At 54.5% G+C, this 15,746-nt stretch overlaps 7 non-coding genes across 7 annotated transcripts; all 7 read left to right on the top strand.

Moving 5' to 3' along the window:
* The first annotated feature begins 289 nt into the window (after positions 1-289).
* LOC132490153 (small nucleolar RNA SNORD116) lies at positions 290-382 on the top strand. Its single transcript, XR_009532512.1, has one exon. It is a non-coding gene; the product is annotated as a small nucleolar RNA SNORD116 (small nucleolar RNA).
* A 2,064-nt stretch (positions 383-2,446) lies between these two features.
* LOC132490152 (small nucleolar RNA SNORD116) lies at positions 2,447-2,539 on the top strand. The gene has a single exon (XR_009532511.1). It is a non-coding gene; the product is annotated as a small nucleolar RNA SNORD116 (small nucleolar RNA).
* Positions 2,540-5,225: 2,686 nt separating this feature from the next.
* On the top strand, positions 5,226-5,318 carry LOC132490151 (small nucleolar RNA SNORD116). The gene has a single exon (XR_009532510.1). It is a non-coding gene; the product is annotated as a small nucleolar RNA SNORD116 (small nucleolar RNA).
* Positions 5,319-7,383: 2,065 nt separating this feature from the next.
* Positions 7,384-7,476, top strand: LOC132490150 (small nucleolar RNA SNORD116). The gene has a single exon (XR_009532509.1). It is a non-coding gene; the product is annotated as a small nucleolar RNA SNORD116 (small nucleolar RNA).
* Positions 7,477-9,541: 2,065 nt separating this feature from the next.
* LOC132490149 (small nucleolar RNA SNORD116) lies at positions 9,542-9,634 on the top strand. The gene has a single exon (XR_009532508.1). It is a non-coding gene; the product is annotated as a small nucleolar RNA SNORD116 (small nucleolar RNA).
* Positions 9,635-12,317: 2,683 nt separating this feature from the next.
* Positions 12,318-12,410, top strand: LOC132490148 (small nucleolar RNA SNORD116). The gene has a single exon (XR_009532507.1). It is a non-coding gene; the product is annotated as a small nucleolar RNA SNORD116 (small nucleolar RNA).
* Positions 12,411-14,475: 2,065 nt separating this feature from the next.
* Positions 14,476-14,568, top strand: LOC132490147 (small nucleolar RNA SNORD116). Its single transcript, XR_009532506.1, has one exon. It is a non-coding gene; the product is annotated as a small nucleolar RNA SNORD116 (small nucleolar RNA).
* The last annotated feature ends 1,178 nt before the right edge of the window (positions 14,569-15,746 follow it).

Below are 15,746 nucleotides of genomic sequence, written 5' to 3'. Positions count from 1 at the left end.
TGACTGCAGGTGCTAAGGAAAAGTGGAAAAATGACACGGGGGCATGTTGCTACGCGTGGCTCTGGCTAACTCAGGAAGGTAGGCTTTCACCCACCCTATGATGTGCCATTGGATATGAGGTTTTCCTCAGACGGTCCAAATGGCTGCAAGAGTGGATTGACTGTTGCTCTTTCTGAGTGGCCTGAGGGCTGTGGATTCCCCAGCGTTTTGGAGTACTCCGAGGTCATCTCTCCTCTTCAGACCCCCACGGCATGCCCGGTTGTGTTCTGCAGCGTCCCAGCCTGTGCTTGGATCGATGGTGACACCCTTGTATGCATTCCTTGGAAAATCTGAACAAAATGAGTGAGAACACTCTACCGTCTCCTCATCGAATCTGAGGTCCAGCACGTTTCATCTCTCGGGGGTAGGGGAGAGTGAGGAGTGAGGGCCAGCGTCCCCTTCTGACCTGCATGCAAACACACACCAGGGTTCCAGAATTCGAGGTGCTCCTATCTGGGGGTCCACTGTGTCTGCCCATAAGCTGGGTCATCTACGCACATTAGGTCCCTGCTGAAAGACCGTTGAGGGCATGCGAAGGGGAAGTCTCTCCTGCTGCTCTTGAGAGTCGGAGTGCGTGCCGGTGTAGGCCCAGTAAGCTTGCAGCTTGGAAAGGTGTGCTTTGGCCAGGATCACGTTTGTCCATGCAGCTTCGGGGGCTATTTCTGGAAGCCAAAATGAGGAAGCATCCCTGGTTGGAGTCTGGAGCCTCAGGCCAGGCCTGTGTCCCTCCCTGTCATTTGTTTTGGCGCGCTGAAGTTCTTTAGTGCCCGGTGGGGATGGAGCAGTGGGTGGGTGTGGGCTGCGGTTGGTCTTCAACGGAAGGGAGCTGATGGATTAGGGCTAGGTATTGCCCATGTCGGCTACTCCACTGCAGATCCCGACAGAGTTTTGGCACTAAGTGGGTCATCGTGGAGTGGGGTTAGGACCGAGTGCTGCATTGAAGCCTGCGTGGTGGCTGCTGGCCTGCAGAAGATGGCAAGGCATCATGAGGACATGTCCGGTGTGATGTCGTGGGATGGGCTGTCATGATTGGGTTGCAGGAGCTGGCCACGTCTTCCCAAGAATGCGTCCTGTTCGTGATGTGCTGGCATCAGCTGCCCACGAAGGGGATGGCTTTGGCAGTACATGAGGATGCGGTTACGTACTTAACCTGCGTAGAGTTGTGATCCCGTTGCCGGAGGAATGTCGCCCAAAGGGTGTCTTGCGGGACGCCGAGAAGTTGGACATGTTGAAGCGTCTGTGCCGCTCACCTTGGGGGTATTTGGGTTATGCGAACATGCCCTTTGGCCACTTTGTTTCCTTGTTTGGGAATGTGCAAAGCGAAAGTGTTTCTCCGAGAGGGCATGATGCGGCCAGCCCTTGTGGCACGCAGGAGTTTTGGATAGCTAGTGGTTTATCTGGAGCAGTCCGTTGGTGGTGCAGAGATGCGTTCAGTGTTCCGATGCCAGGTGCACTGCCGTGGACAGCCACTGTGCCCTTTGAAGCTTGCAGGTCCCCTCGCGAAGCAGAGTTCTTCCATTGGAAATCGGTCTGTGGTCCTCGGGGAGAGTGCCTTTGATCTCTGGGAGGTTCTCGGTAGTGTCACTCTGTCAGTGAAGAAGTGCCAGGATGCATGGGGTATGGTCAGTGTCATCAAAGCAGTCGTGTTTGCGGTCTGCCATCCCTGGTATAGAGTGACCCCGTGCTTGAATGATGCCTGTGGCTTCCAGTAGGTTCGACTTACCCGGTGGGCAGGAGGAGGGCACGTAGGACAACACTGTCAAGAATTTGAGTGTTTCCTCCGGGTTCACGGCCGCCAAACCTGGTGGCTGGATGCTGGCAACACATGCCTGGGAAGCTAGCCTAGTTTGCGCAGTGGGGTTTGAACGTGGGTCTTGGTTACTGAAGCCCACCACTTTCTGTGGTTGGCATTCCCATGGGTCCTCGCAAAGTGATTTGGCATAGTTGGCATCAATTGGCAGTTGGGCCGAATTTCGTTAGCCCCTTGAGAGGTGCCGGGCTGCATCTTGCCTGTAGCCAGTCGCAGGTCGGCCCGCCCATAGGAGGTTTCCTTGCTCCTAAAAATGATGGGAGTGCCCCCAAGTGCACATTACATATTCTACTAGGTTGCAGGATTTCTGGGTCCATCTATATGTTACACCCACGGTTGGAAAGCAGGTCTCGTCAGGTGTTTGTGCGTTGGTCAGAAATCAGTAAGGTAGGCTTTCACGCACCCTATGATGTGCCATTGGATATGAGGTTTTCCTCAGACGGTCCAAATGGCTGCAAGAGTGGATTGACTGTTGCTCTTTCTGAGTGGCCTGAGGGCTGTGGATTCCCCAGCGTTTTGAGTATTCCGAGGTCATCTCTCCTCTTCACACCCCCACGGCATGCCCGGTTGTGTTCTGCAGCGTCCCAGCCTGTGCTTGGATCGATGGTGACACCCTTGTATGCATTCCTTGGAAAATCTGAACAAAATGAGTGAGAACACTCTACCGTCTCCTCATCGAATCTGAGGTCCAGCACGTTTCGTCTCTCGGGGGTAGGGGAGAGTGAGGAGTGAGGGCCAGCGTCCCCTTCTGACCTGCATGCAAACACACACCAGGGTTCCAGAATTCGAGGTGCTCCTATCTGGGGGTCCAATGTGTCTGCCCATAAGCTGGGTCATCTACGCATATTAGGTCCCTGCTGAAAGACCGTTGAGGGCATGCGAGGGGGAAGGCTCTCCTGCTGGTCTTCAGAGTCGGAGTGCGTGCTGGTGTAGTCCCAGTAAGCTTGCAGCTTGGAAAGGTGTGCTTTGGCCAGGATCACGTTTGTCCATGCAGCTTCGGGGGCTATTTCTGGAAGCCAAAATGAGGAAGCATCCCTGGTTGGAGTCTGGAGCCTCAGGCCAGGCCTGTGTCCCTCCCTGTCATTTGTTTTGGCGCGCTGAAGTTCTTTAGTGCCCGGTGGGGATGGAGCAGTGGGTGGGTGTGGGCTGCGGTTGGTCTTCAACGGAAGGGAGCTGATGGATTAGGGCTAGGTATTGCCCATGTCGGCTACTCCACTGCAGATCCCGACAGAGTTTTGGCACTAAGTGGGTCATCGTGGAGTGGGGTTAGGACCGAATGCTGCATTGAAGCCTGCGTGGTGGCTGCTGGCCTGCAGAAGATGGCAAGGCATCATGAGGACATGTCCTGTGTGATGTCGTGGGATGGGCTGTCATGATTGGGTTGCAGGAGCTGGCCACGTCTTCCCAAGAATGCGTCCTGTTCGTGATGTGCTGGCATCAGCTGCCCACGAAGGGGATGGCTTTGGAAGTACATGAGGATGCGGTTACGTACTTAACCTGCGTAGAGCTGTGGTCCCGTTGCCGGAGGAATGTCGCCCAAAGGGTGTCTTGAGGGACGCCGAGAAGTTAGACATGTTGAAGCGTCTGTGCCGCTCACCTTGGGGGTATTTGGCTTATGCGAACATGCCCTTTGGCCACTTTGTTTCCTTGTTTGGGAATGTGCAAAACGAAAGTGTTTCTCCGAGAGGGCATGATGCGGCCAGCCATTGTGGCACGCAGGAGTTTTGGATAGCTAGTGGTTTATCGGGAGCAGTCCGTTGGTGGAGCAGAGATGCGTTCAGTGTTCTGATGCCAGGTGCGCTGCCGTGGACAGCCACTGTGCCCTTTGAAGCTTGCAGGTCCCCTCGCGAAGCAGAGTTCTTCCATTGGAAATCGGTCTGTGGTCCTCGGGGAGAGTGCCTTTGATCTCTGTGAGGTTCTCGGTAGTGTCACTCTGTCAGTGAAGAAATGCCAGGATGCATGGCGTATGGTCAGTGTCATCAAAGCAGTCGTGTTTGCAGTCTGCCATCCCTTGTATACAGTGACCCCGTGTTTGAATGACGTCTGTGGCTTCCAGTAGGTTCGACTTACCCGGTGGGCAGGAGGAGGGCACGTAGGATAACACTGTCAAGAATTTGAGTGTTTCCTCCGGGTTCAGGGCTGCCAAACCTGGTGGCTGGATGCTGGCAACACGTGCCTGGGAAGCTAGCCTAGTTTGCGCAGTGGGGTTTGAACGTGGTTCTTGGTTACTGAAGCCCACCACTTCCTGTGGTGGGCATTCCCATGGGTCCTCGCAAAGTGATTTGGCATAGTTGGCAACAATTGGCAGTTGGGCCGAATTTCGTTAGCCCCTTGAGAGGTGCCGGGCTGCATCTTGCCTGTAGCCAGTCGCAGGTTGGCCCGCCCATAGGAGGTTTCCTTGCTCCTAAAAGTGATGGGAGTGCTCCCCAAGTACACATTACATATTCTACTAGGTTGCAGGATTTCTGGGTCCTTCTATATGTTACACCCACGGTTGGAAAGCAGGTCTCGTCAGGTGTTTGTGCGTTGGTGAGAAGGCTTGGCTGTGGAAGAGTTGAAGTCCTTGGCCCATTTTAAAACCCCCTGGGTTTCAAAGTTCTCATTCAGTCTTTTGAAGCTTGAAGAGGTCTTTCTCCAATCAGTGGGGGGGGTCCAAATCCAGGACGCTGTGTATAAACTCTGGCTTTTATGGTTCGAGGTCTCAGGAGAGGGCCACAGGGACACACAGAGAGCAAGATGCGGATTCAGAGGCACACAAAGAAGCCCACAAGCACGTCGTCGTGTGCAGTAACAGTCACACACGCGCACATGCGTGAAAACAAAAATATACCCTCTCACGTACTGGCCAATGTACACGCCTTACTTACTGCAGTCGTGCTGTCAGACAAACATTGAGTTCTCTGTAAAGGTAGACGTCCTTGGGAGGCAGGGTCCGAGCTCAAGCCCAGGTAAAAATTCTCATGAATCATGATCTCTGAGTACACCGGTCCAATTCTGAAGCATACCTGATTTATGTCCAGTTCTCAGGTGCAGATGCTGGACAAGGCTGGCCGTCGGCAAAGAGAAGAAGACCTACGCGTTGGCTGATGACTGCAGGTGCTAAGGAAAAGTGGAAAAATGACACGGGGGCATGTTGCTACGCGTGGCTCTGGCTAACTCAGGAAGGTAGGCTTTCACCCACCCTATGATGTGCCATTGGATATGAGGTTTTCCTCAGACGGTCCAAATGGCTGCAAGAGTGGATTGACTGTTGCTCTTTCTGAGTGGCCTGAGGGCTGTGGATTCCCCAGCGTTTTGGAGTACTCCGAGGTCATCTCTCCTCTTCAGACCCCCACGGCATGCCCGGTTGTGTTCTGCAGCGTCCCAGCCTGTGCTTGGATCGATGGTGACACCCTTGTATGCATTCCTTGGAAAATCTGAACAAAATGAGTGAGAACACTCTACCGTCTCCTCATCGAATCTGAGGTCCAGCACGTTTCATCTCTCGGGGGTAGGGGAGAGTGAGGAGTGAGGGCCAGCGTCCCCTTCTGACCTGCATGCAAACACACACCAGGGTTCCAGAATTCGAGGTGCTCCTATCTGGGGGTCCACTGTGTCTGCCCATAAGCTGGGTCATCTACGCACATTAGGTCCCTGCTGAAAGACCGTTGAGGGCATGCGAAGGGGAAGTCTCTCCTGCTGCTCTTGAGAGTCGGAGTGCGTGCCGGTGTAGGCCCAGTAAGCTTGCAGCTTGGAAAGGTGTGCTTTGGCCAGGATCACGTTTGTCCATGCAGCTTCGGGGGCTATTTCTGGAAGCCAAAATGAGGAAGCATCCCTGGTTGGAGTCTGGAGCCTCAGGCCAGGCCTGTGTCCCTCCCTGTCATTTGTTTTGGCGCGCTGAAGTTCTTTAGTGCCCGGTGGGGATGGAGCAGTGGGTGGGTGTGGGCTGCGGTTGGTCTTCAACGGAAGGGAGCTGATGGATTAGGGCTAGGTATTGCCCATGTCGGCTACTCCACTGCAGATCCCGACAGAGTTTTGGCACTAAGTGGGTCATCGTGGAGTGGGGTTAGGACCGAGTGCTGCATTGAAGCCTGCGTGGTGGCTGCTGGCCTGCAGAAGATGGCAAGGCATCATGAGGACATGTCCGGTGTGATGTCGTGGGATGGGCTGTCATGATTGGGTTGCAGGAGCTGGCCACGTCTTCCCAAGAATGCGTCCTGTTCGTGATGTGCTGGCATCAGCTGCCCACGAAGGGGATGGCTTTGGCAGTACATGAGGATGCGGTTACGTACTTAACCTGCGTAGAGTTGTGATCCCGTTGCCGGAGGAATGTCGCCCAAAGGGTGTCTTGCGGGACGCCGAGAAGTTGGACATGTTGAAGCGTCTGTGCCGCTCACCTTGGGGGTATTTGGGTTATGCGAACATGCCCTTTGGCCACTTTGTTTCCTTGTTTGGGAATGTGCAAAGCGAAAGTGTTTCTCCGAGAGGGCATGATGCGGCCAGCCCTTGTGGCACGCAGGAGTTTTGGATAGCTAGTGGTTTATCTGGAGCAGTCCGTTGGTGGAGCAGAGATGCGTTCAGTGTTCCGATGCCAGGTGCACTGCCGTGGACAGCCACTGTGCCCTTTGAAGCTTGCAGGTCCCCTCGCGAAGCAGAGTTCTTCCATTGGAAATCGGTCTGTGGTCCTCGGGGAGAGTGCCTTTGATCTCTGGGAGGTTCTCGGTAGTGTCACTCTGTCAGTGAAGAAGTGCCAGGATGCATGGGGTATGGTCAGTGTCATCAAAGCAGTCGTGTTTGCGGTCTGCCATCCCTGGTATAGAGTGACCCCGTGCTTGAATGATGCCTGTGGCTTCCAGTAGGTTCGACTTACCCGGTGGGCAGGAGGAGGGCACGTAGGACAACACTGTCAAGAATTTGAGTGTTTCCTCCGGGTTCATGGCCGCCAAACCTGGTGGCTGGATGCTGGCAACACATGCCTGGGAAGCTAGCCTAGTTTGCGCAGTGGGGTTTGAACGTGGGTCTTGGTTACTGAAGCCCACCACTTTCTGTGGTGGGCATTCCCATGGGTCCTCGCAAAGTGATTTGGCATAGTTGGCATCAATTGGCAGTTGGGCCGAATTTCGTTAGCCCCTTGAGAGGTGCCGGGCTGCATCTTGCCTGTAGCCAGTCGCAGGTCGGCCCGCCCATAGGAGGTTTCCTTGCTCCTAAAAATGATGGGAGTGCCCCCAAGTGCACATTACATATTCTACTAGGTTGCAGGATTTTTGGGTCCATCTATATGTTACACCCACGGTTGGAAAGCAGGTCTCGTCAGGTGTTTGTGCGTTGGTCAGAAATCAGTAAGGTAGGCTTTCACACACCCTATGATGTGCCATTGGATATGAGGTTTTCCTCAGACGGTCCAAATGGCTGCAAGAGTGGATTGACTGTTGCTCTTTCTGAGTGGCCTGAGGGCTGTGGATTCCCCAGCGTTTTGGAGTATTCCGAGGTCATCTCTCCTCTTCACACCCCCACGGCATGCCTGGTTGTGTTCTGCAGCGTCCCAGCCTGTGCTTGGATCGATGGTGACACCCTTGTATGCATTCCTTGGAAAATCTGAACAAAATGAGTGAGAACACTCTACCGTCTCCTCATCGAATCTGAGGTCCAGCACGTTTCGTCTCTCGGGGGTAGGGGAGAGTGAGGAGTGAGGGCCAGCGTCCCCTTCTGACCTGCATGCAAACACACACCAGGGTTCCAGAATTCGAGGTGCTCCTATCTGGGGGTCCAATGTGTCTGCCCATAAGCTGGGTCATCTACGCATATTAGGTCCCTGCTGAAAGACCGTTGAGGGCATGCGAGGGGGAAGGCTCTCCTGCTGGTCTTCAGAGTCGGAGTGCGTGCTGGTGTAGTCCCAGTAAGCTTGCAGCTTGGAAAGGTGTGCTTTGGCCAGGATCACGTTTGTCCATGCAGCTTCGGGGGCTATTTCTGGAAGCCAAAATGAGGAAGCATCCCTGGTTGGAGTCTGGAGCCTCAGGCCAGGCCTGTGTCCCTCCCTGTCATTTGTTTTGGCGCGCTGAAGTTCTTTAGTGCCCGGTGGGGATGGAGCAGTGGGTGGGTGTGGGCTGCGGTTGGTCTTCAACGGAAGGGAGCTGATGGATTAGGGCTAGGTATTGCCCATGTCGGCTACTCCACTGCAGATCCCGACAGAGTTTTGGCACTAAGTGGGTCATCGTGGAGTGGGGTTAGGACCGAATGCTGCATTGAAGCCTGCGTGGTGGCTGCTGGCCTGCAGAAGATGGCAAGGCATCATGAGGACATGTCCTGTGTGATGTCGTGGGATGGGCTGTCATGATTGGGTTGCAGGAGCTGGCCACGTCTTCCCAAGAATGCGTCCTGTTCGTGATGTGCTGGCATCAGCTGCCCACGAAGGGGATGGCTTTGGCAGTACATGAGGATGCGGTTACGTACTTAACCTGCGTAGAGCTGTGGTCCCGTTGCCGGAGGAATGTCGCCCAAAGGGTGTCTTGAGGGACGCCGAGAAGTTAGACATGTTGAAGCGTCTGTGCCGCTCACCTTGGGGGTATTTGGGTTATGCGAACATGCCCTTTGGCCACTTTGTTTCCTTGTTTGGGAATGTGCAAAGAGAAAGTGTTTCTCCGAGAGGGCATGATGCGGCCAGCCCTTGTGGCACGCAGGAGTTTTGGATAGCTAGTGGTTTATCTGGAGCAGTCCGTTGGTGGAGCAGAGATGCGTTCAGTGTTCCGATGCCAGGTGCACTGCCGTGGACAGCCACTGTGCCCTTTGAAGCTTGCAGGTCCCCTCGCGAAGCAGAGTTCTTCCATTGGAAATCGGTCTGTGGTCCTCGGGGAGAGTGCCTTTGATCTCTGGGAGGTTCTCGGTAGTGTCACTCTGTCAGTGAAGAAGTGCCAGGATGCATGGGGTATGGTCAGTGTCATCAAAGCAGTCGTGTTTGCGGTCTGCCATCCCTGGTATACAGTGACCCCGTGCTTGAATGATGCCTGTGGCTTCCAGTAGGTTCGACTTACCCGGTGGGCAGGAGGAGGGCACGTAGGACAACACTGTCAAGAATTTGAGTGTTTCCTCCGGGTTCACGGCCGCCAAACCTGTTGGCTGGATGCTGGCAACACATGCCTGGGAAGCTAGCCTAGTTTGCGCAGTGGGGTTTGAACGTGGGTCTTGGTTACTGAAGCCCACCACTTTCTGTGGTGGGCATTCCCATGGGTCCTCGCAAAGTGATTTGGCATAGTTGGCATCAATTGGCAGTTGGGCCGAATTTCGTTAGCCCCTTGAGAGGTGCCGGGCTGCATCTTGCCTGTAGCCAGTCGCAGGTCGGCCCGCCCATAGGAGGTTTCCTTGCTCCTAAAAATGATGGGAGTGCCCCCAAGTGCACATTACATATTCTACTAGGTTGCAGGATTTTTGGGTCCATCTATATGTTACACCCACGGTTGGAAAGCAGGTCTCGTCAGGTGTTTGTGCGTTGGTCAGAACTCAGTAAGGTAGGCTTTCACGCACCCTATGATGTGCCATTGGATATGAGGTTTTCCTCAGACGGTCCAAATGGCTGCAAGAGTGGATTGACTGTTGCTCTTTCTGAGTGGCCTGAGGGCTGTGGATTCCCCAGCGTTTTGGAGTATTCCGAGGTCATCTCTCCTCTTCACACCCCCACGGCATGCCCGGTTGTGTTCTGCAGCGTCCCAGCCTGTGCTTGGATCGATGGTGACACCCTTGTATGCATTCCTTGGAAAATCTGAACAAAATGAGTGAGAACACTCTACCGTCTCCTCATCGAATCTGAGGTCCAGCACGTTTCGTCTCTCGGGGGTAGGGGAGAGTGAGGAGTGAGGGCCAGCGTCCCCTTCTGACCTGCATGCAAACACACACCAGGGTTCCAGAATTCGAGGTGCTCCTCTCTGGGGGTCCACTGTGTCTGCCCATAAGCTGGGTCATCTACGCATATTAGGTCCCTGCTAAAAGACCGTTGAGGGCATGCGAGGGGGAAGGCTCTCCTGCTGGTCTTCAGTGTCGGAGTGCGTGCTGGTGTAGGCCCAGTAACCTTGCAGCTTGGAAAGGTGTGCTTTGGCCAGGATCACGTTTGTCCATGCAGCTTCGGGGGCTATTTCTGGAAGCCAAAATGAGGAAGCATCCCTGGTTGGAGCCTGGAGCCTCAGGCCAGGCAGGTGTCCCTCTCTGTCATTTGTTTTGGCGCGTTGAAGTTCTTTAGTGCCCGGTGGGGATGGAGCAGTGGGTGGGTGTGGGCTGGGGTTGGTCTTCAACGGAAGGGAGCTGATGGATTAGGGCTAGGTATTGCCCATGTCGGCTACTCCACTGCAGCTCCTGACAGAGTTTTGGCACTAAGTGGGTCATCGTGGAGTGGGGTTAGGACCGAGTGCTGCATTGAAGCCTGCGTGGTGGCTGCTGGCCTGCAGAAGATGGCAAGGCATCATGAGGACATGTCCTGTGTGATGTCGTGGGATGGGCTGTCATGATTGGGTTGCAGGAGCTGGCCACGTCTTCCCAAGAATGCGTCCTGTTCGTGATGTGCTGGCATCAGCTGCCCACGAAGGGGATGGCTTTGGCAGTACATGGGGAAGCGGTTACGTACTTAACCTGCGTAGAGTTGTGATCCCGTTGCCGGAGGAATGTCGCCCAAAGGGTGTCTTGCAGGACGCCGAGAAGTTGGACATGTTGAAGCGTCTGTGCCGCTCATCTTGGGGGTATTTGGGTTATGCGAACATGCCCTTTGGCCACTTTGTTTCCTTGTTTGGGAATGTGCAAAGCGAAAGTGTTTCTCCGAGAGGGCATGATGCGGCCAGCCCTTGTGGCACGCAGGAGTTTTGGATAGCTAGTGGTTTATCTGGAGCAGTCCGTTGGCGGAGCAGAGATGCGTTCAGTGTTCCGATGCCAGGTGCACTGCCGTGGACAGCCACTGTGCCCTTTGAAGCTTGCAGGTCCCCTCGCGAAGCAGAGTTCTTCCATTGGAAATCGGTCTGTGGTCCTCGGGGAGAGTGCCTTTGATCTCTGTGAGGTTCTCGGTAGTGTCACTCTGTCAGTGAAGAAGTGCCAGGATGCATGGGGTATGGTCAGTGTCATCAAAGCAGTCGTGTTTGCGCTCTGCCATCCCTGGTATACAGTGACCCCGAGTTTAAATGATGTCTGTGGCTTCCAGTAGGTTCGTCTTACCCGGTGGGCAGGAGGAGGGCACCTAGGACAACACTGTCAAGAATTTGAGTGTTTCCTCCGGGTTCAGGGCCGCCAAACCTGGTGGCTGGATGCTGGCAACACGTGCCTGGGAAGCTAGCCTAGTTTCCGCAGTGGGGTTTGAACGTGGGTCTTGGTTACTGAAGCCCACCACTTCCTGTGGTGGGCATTCCCATGGGTCCTCGCAAAGTGATTAGGCATAGTTGGCAACAATTGGCAGTTGGGCCGAATTTCGTTAGCCCCTTGAGAGGTGCCGGGCTGCATCTTGCCTGTAGCCAGTCGCAGGTCGGCCCGCCCATAGGAGGCTTCCTTGCTCCTAAAAATGATGGGAGTGCCCCCAAGTGCACATTACATATTCTACTAGGTTGCAGGATTTCTGGGTCCATCTATATGTTACACCCACGGTTGGAAAGCAGGTCTCGTCAGGTGTTTGTGCGTTGGTCAGAAGGCTTGGCTGTGGAATAGTTGAAGTCCTTGGCCCATTTGAAACCCCCCTGGGTTTCAAAGTTCACATTCAGTCTGTTGAAGCTTGAAGACGTCTTTCTCCATTCAGTGGGGGGTCCAAATCCAGGACGCTGTGTATAAACTCTGGCTTTTATGGTTCGAGGTCTCAGGAGAGGGCCACAGGGACACACAGAGAGCAAGATGCGGATTCAGAGGCACACAAAGAAGCCCACAAGCACGTCGTCGTGTGCAGTAACAGTCACACACGCGCACATGCGTGAAAACAAAAATATACCCTCTCACGTACTGGCCAATGTACACGCCTTACTTACTGCAGTCGTGCTGTCAGACAAACATTGAGTTCTCTGTAAAGGTAGACGTCCTTGGGAGGCAGGGTCCGAGCTCAAGCCCAGGTAAAAATTCTCATGAATCATGATCTCTGAGTACACCGGTCCAATTCTGAAGCATACCTGATTTATGTCCAGTTCTCAGGTGCAGATGCTGGACAAGGCTGGCCGTCGGCAAAGAGAAGAAGACCTACGCATTGGCTGATGACTGCAGGTGCTAAGGAAAAGTGGAAAAATGACACGGGGGCATGTTGCTACGCGTGGCTCTGGCTAACTCAGGAAGGTAGGCTTTCACCCACCCTATGATGTGCCATTGGATATGAGGTTTTCCTCAGACGGTCCAAATGGCTGCAAGAGTGGATTGACTGTTGCTCTTTCTGAGTGGCCTGAGGGCTGTGGATTTCCCAGCGTTTTGGAGTACTCCGAGGTCATCTCTCCTCTTCAGACCCCCACGGCATGCCCGGTTGTGTTCTGCAGCGTCCCAGCCTGTGCTTGGATCGATGGTGACACCCTTGTATGCATTCCTTGGAAAATCTGAACAAAATGAGTGAGAACACTCTACCGTCTCCTCATCGAATCTGAGGTCCAGCACGTTTCATCTCTCGGGGGTAGGGGAGAGTGAGGAGTGAGGGCCAGCGTCCCCTTCTGACCTGCATGCAAACACACACCAGGGTTCCAGAATTCGAGGTGCTCCTATCTGGGGGTCCACTGTGTCTGCCCATAAGCTGGGTCATCTACGCAAATTAGGTCCCTGCTGAAAGACCGTTGAGGGCATGCGAAGGGGAAGTCTCTCCTGCTGCTCTTGAGAGTCGGAGTGCGTGCCGGTGTAGGCCCAGTAAGCTTGCAGCTTGGAAAGGTGTGCTTTGGCCAGGATCACGTTTGTCCATGCAGCTTCGGGGGCTATTTCTGGAAGCCAAAATGAGGAAGCATCCCTGGTTGGAGTCTGGAGCCTCAGGCCAGGCCTGTGTCCCTCCCTGTCATTTGTTTTGGCGCGCTGAAGTTCTTTAGTGCCCGGTGGGGATGGAGCAGTGGGTGGGTGTGGGCTGCGGTTGGTCTTCAACGGAAGGGAGCTGATGGATTAGGGCTAGGTATTGCCCATGTCGGCTACTCCACTGCAGATCCCGACAGAGTTTTGGCACTAAGTGGGTCATCGTGGAGTGGGGTTAGGACCGAGTGCTGCATTGAAGCCTGCGTGGTGGCTGCTGGCCTGCAGAAGATGGCAAGGCATCATGAGGACATGTCCGGTGTGATGTCGTGGGATGGGCTGTCATGATTGGGTTGCAGGAGCTGGCCACGTCTTCCCAAGAATGCGTCCTGTTCGTGATGTGCTGGCATCAGCTGCCCACGAAGGGGATGGCTTTGGCAGTACATGAGGATGCGGTTACGTACTTAACCTGCGTAGAGTTGTGATCCCGTTGCCGGAGGAATGTCGCCCAAAGGGTGTCTTGCGGGACGCCGAGAAGTTGGACATGTTGAAGCGTCTGTGCCGCTCACCTTGGGGGTATTTGGGTTATGCGAACATGCCCTTTGGCCACTTTGTTTCCTTGTTTGGGAATGTGCAAAGCGAAAGTGTTTCTCCGAGAGGGCATGATGCGGCCAGCCCTTGTGGCACGCAGGAGTTTTGGATAGCTAGTGGTTTATCTGGAGCAGTCCGTTGGCGGAGCAGAGATGCGTTCAGTGTTCCGATGCCAGGTGCACTGCCGTGGACAGCCACTGTGCCCTTTGAAGCTTGCAGGTCCCCTCGCGAAGCAGAGTTCTTCCATTGGAAATCAGTCTGTGGTCCTCGGGGAGAGTGCCTTTGATCTCTGGGAGGTTCTCGGTAGTGTCACTCTGTCAGTGAAGAAGTGCCAGGATGCATGGGGTATGGTCAGTGTCATCAAAGCAGTCGTGTTTGCGGTCTGCCATCCCTGGTATAGAGTGACCCCGTGCTTGAATGATGCCTGTGGCTTCCAGTAGGTTCGACTTACCCGGTGGGCAGGAGGAGGGCACGTAGGACAACACTGTCAAGAATTTGAGTGTTTCCTCCGGGTTCATGGCCGCCAAACCTGGTGGCTGGATGCTGGCAACACATGCCTGGGAAGCTAGCCTAGTTTGCGCAGTGGGGTTTGAACGTGGTTCTTGGTTACTGAAGCCCACCACTTTCTGTGGTGGGCATTCCCATGGGTCCTCGCAAAGTGATTTGGCATAGTTGGCATCAATTGGCAGTTGGGCCGAATTTCGTTAGCCCCTTGAGAGGTGCCGGGCTGCATCTTGCCTGTAGCCAGTCGCAGGTCGGCCCGCCCATAGGAGGTTTCCTTGCTCCTAAAAATGATGGGAGTGCCCCCAAGTGCACATTACATATTCTACTAGGTTGCAGGATTTCTGGGTCCATCTATATGTTACACCCACGGTTGGAAAGCAGGTCTCGTCAGGTGTTTGTGCGTTGGTCAGAAATCAGTAAGGTAGGCTTTCACGCACCCTATGATGTGCCATTGGATATGAGGTTTTCCTCAGACGGTCCAAATGGCTGCAAGAGTGGATTGACTGTTGCTCTTTCTGAGTGGCCTGAGGGCTGTGGATTCCCCAGCGTTTTGGAGTATTCCGAGGTCATCTCTCCTCTTCACACCCCCACGGCATGCCCGGTTGTGTTCTGCAGCGTCCCAGCCTGTGCTTGGATCGATGGTGACACCCTTGTATGCATTCCTTGGAAAATCTGAACAAAATGAGTGAGAACACTCTACCGTCTCCTCATCGAATCTGAGGTCCAGCACGTTTCGTCTCTCGGGGGTAGGGGAGAGTGAGGAGTGAGGGCCAGCGTCCCCTTCTGACCTGCATGCAAACACACACCAGGGTTCCAGAATTCGAGGTGCTCCTATCTGGGGGTCCAATGTGTCTGCCCATAAGCTGGGTCATCTACGCATATTAGGTCCCTGCTGAAAGACCGTTGAGGGCATGCGAGGGGGAAGGCTCTCCTGCTGGTCTTCAGAGTCAGAGTGCGTGCTGGTGTAGTCCCAGTAAGCTTGCAGCTTGGAAAGGTGTGCTTTGGCCAGGATCACGTTTGTCCATGCAGCTTCGGGGGCTATTTCTGGAAGCCAAAATGAGGAAGCATCCCTGGTTGGAGTCTGGATCCTCAGGCCAGGCCTGTGTCCCTCCCTGTCATTTGTTTTGGCGCGCTGAAGTTCTTTAGTGCCCGGTGGGGATGGAGCAGTGGGTGGGTGTGGGCTGCGGTTGGTCTTCAACGGAAGGGAGCTGATGGATTAGGGCTAGGTATTGCCCATGTCGGCTACTCCACTGCAGATCCCGACAGAGTTTTGGCACTAAGTGGGTCATCGTGGAGTGGGGTTAGGACCGAATGCTGCATTGAAGCCTGCGTGGTGGCTGCTGGCCTGCAGAAGATGGCAAGGCATCATGAGGACATGTCCTGTGTGATGTCGTGGGATGGGCTGTCATGATTGGGTTGCAGGAGCTGGCCACGTCTTCCCAAGAATGCGTCCTGTTCGTGATGTGCTGGCATCAGCTGCCCACGAAGGGGATGGCTTTGGCAGTACATGAGGATGCGGTTACGTACTTAACCTGCGTAGAGCTGTGGTCCCGTTGCCGGAGGAATGTCGCCCAAAGGGTGTCTTGAGGGACGCCGAGAAGTTAGACATGTTGAAGCGTCTGTGCCGCTCACCTTGGGGGTATTTGGCTTATGCGAACATGCCCTTTGGCCACTTTGTTTCCTTGTTTGGGAATGTGCAAAACGAAAGTGTTTCTCCGAGAGGGCATGATGCGGCCAGCCATTGTGGCACGCAGGAGTTTTGGATAGCTAGTGGTTTATCGGGAGCAGTCCGTTGGTGGAGCAGAGATGCGTTCAGTGTTCTGATGCCAGGTGCGCTGCCGTGGACAGCCACTGTGCCCTTTGAAGCTTGCAGGTCCCCTCGCGAAGCAGAGTTCTTCCATTG

This window comes from Mesoplodon densirostris, chromosome 4 (genome assembly GCF_025265405.1).
Source record: "Mesoplodon densirostris isolate mMesDen1 chromosome 4, mMesDen1 primary haplotype, whole genome shotgun sequence".
Lineage (NCBI taxonomy): Eukaryota > Metazoa > Chordata > Mammalia > Artiodactyla > Ziphiidae > Mesoplodon > Mesoplodon densirostris.
The sequence above is the reverse complement of the archived record's forward strand: the minus strand, read 5'-3'. Positions and strand labels throughout refer to the sequence as shown.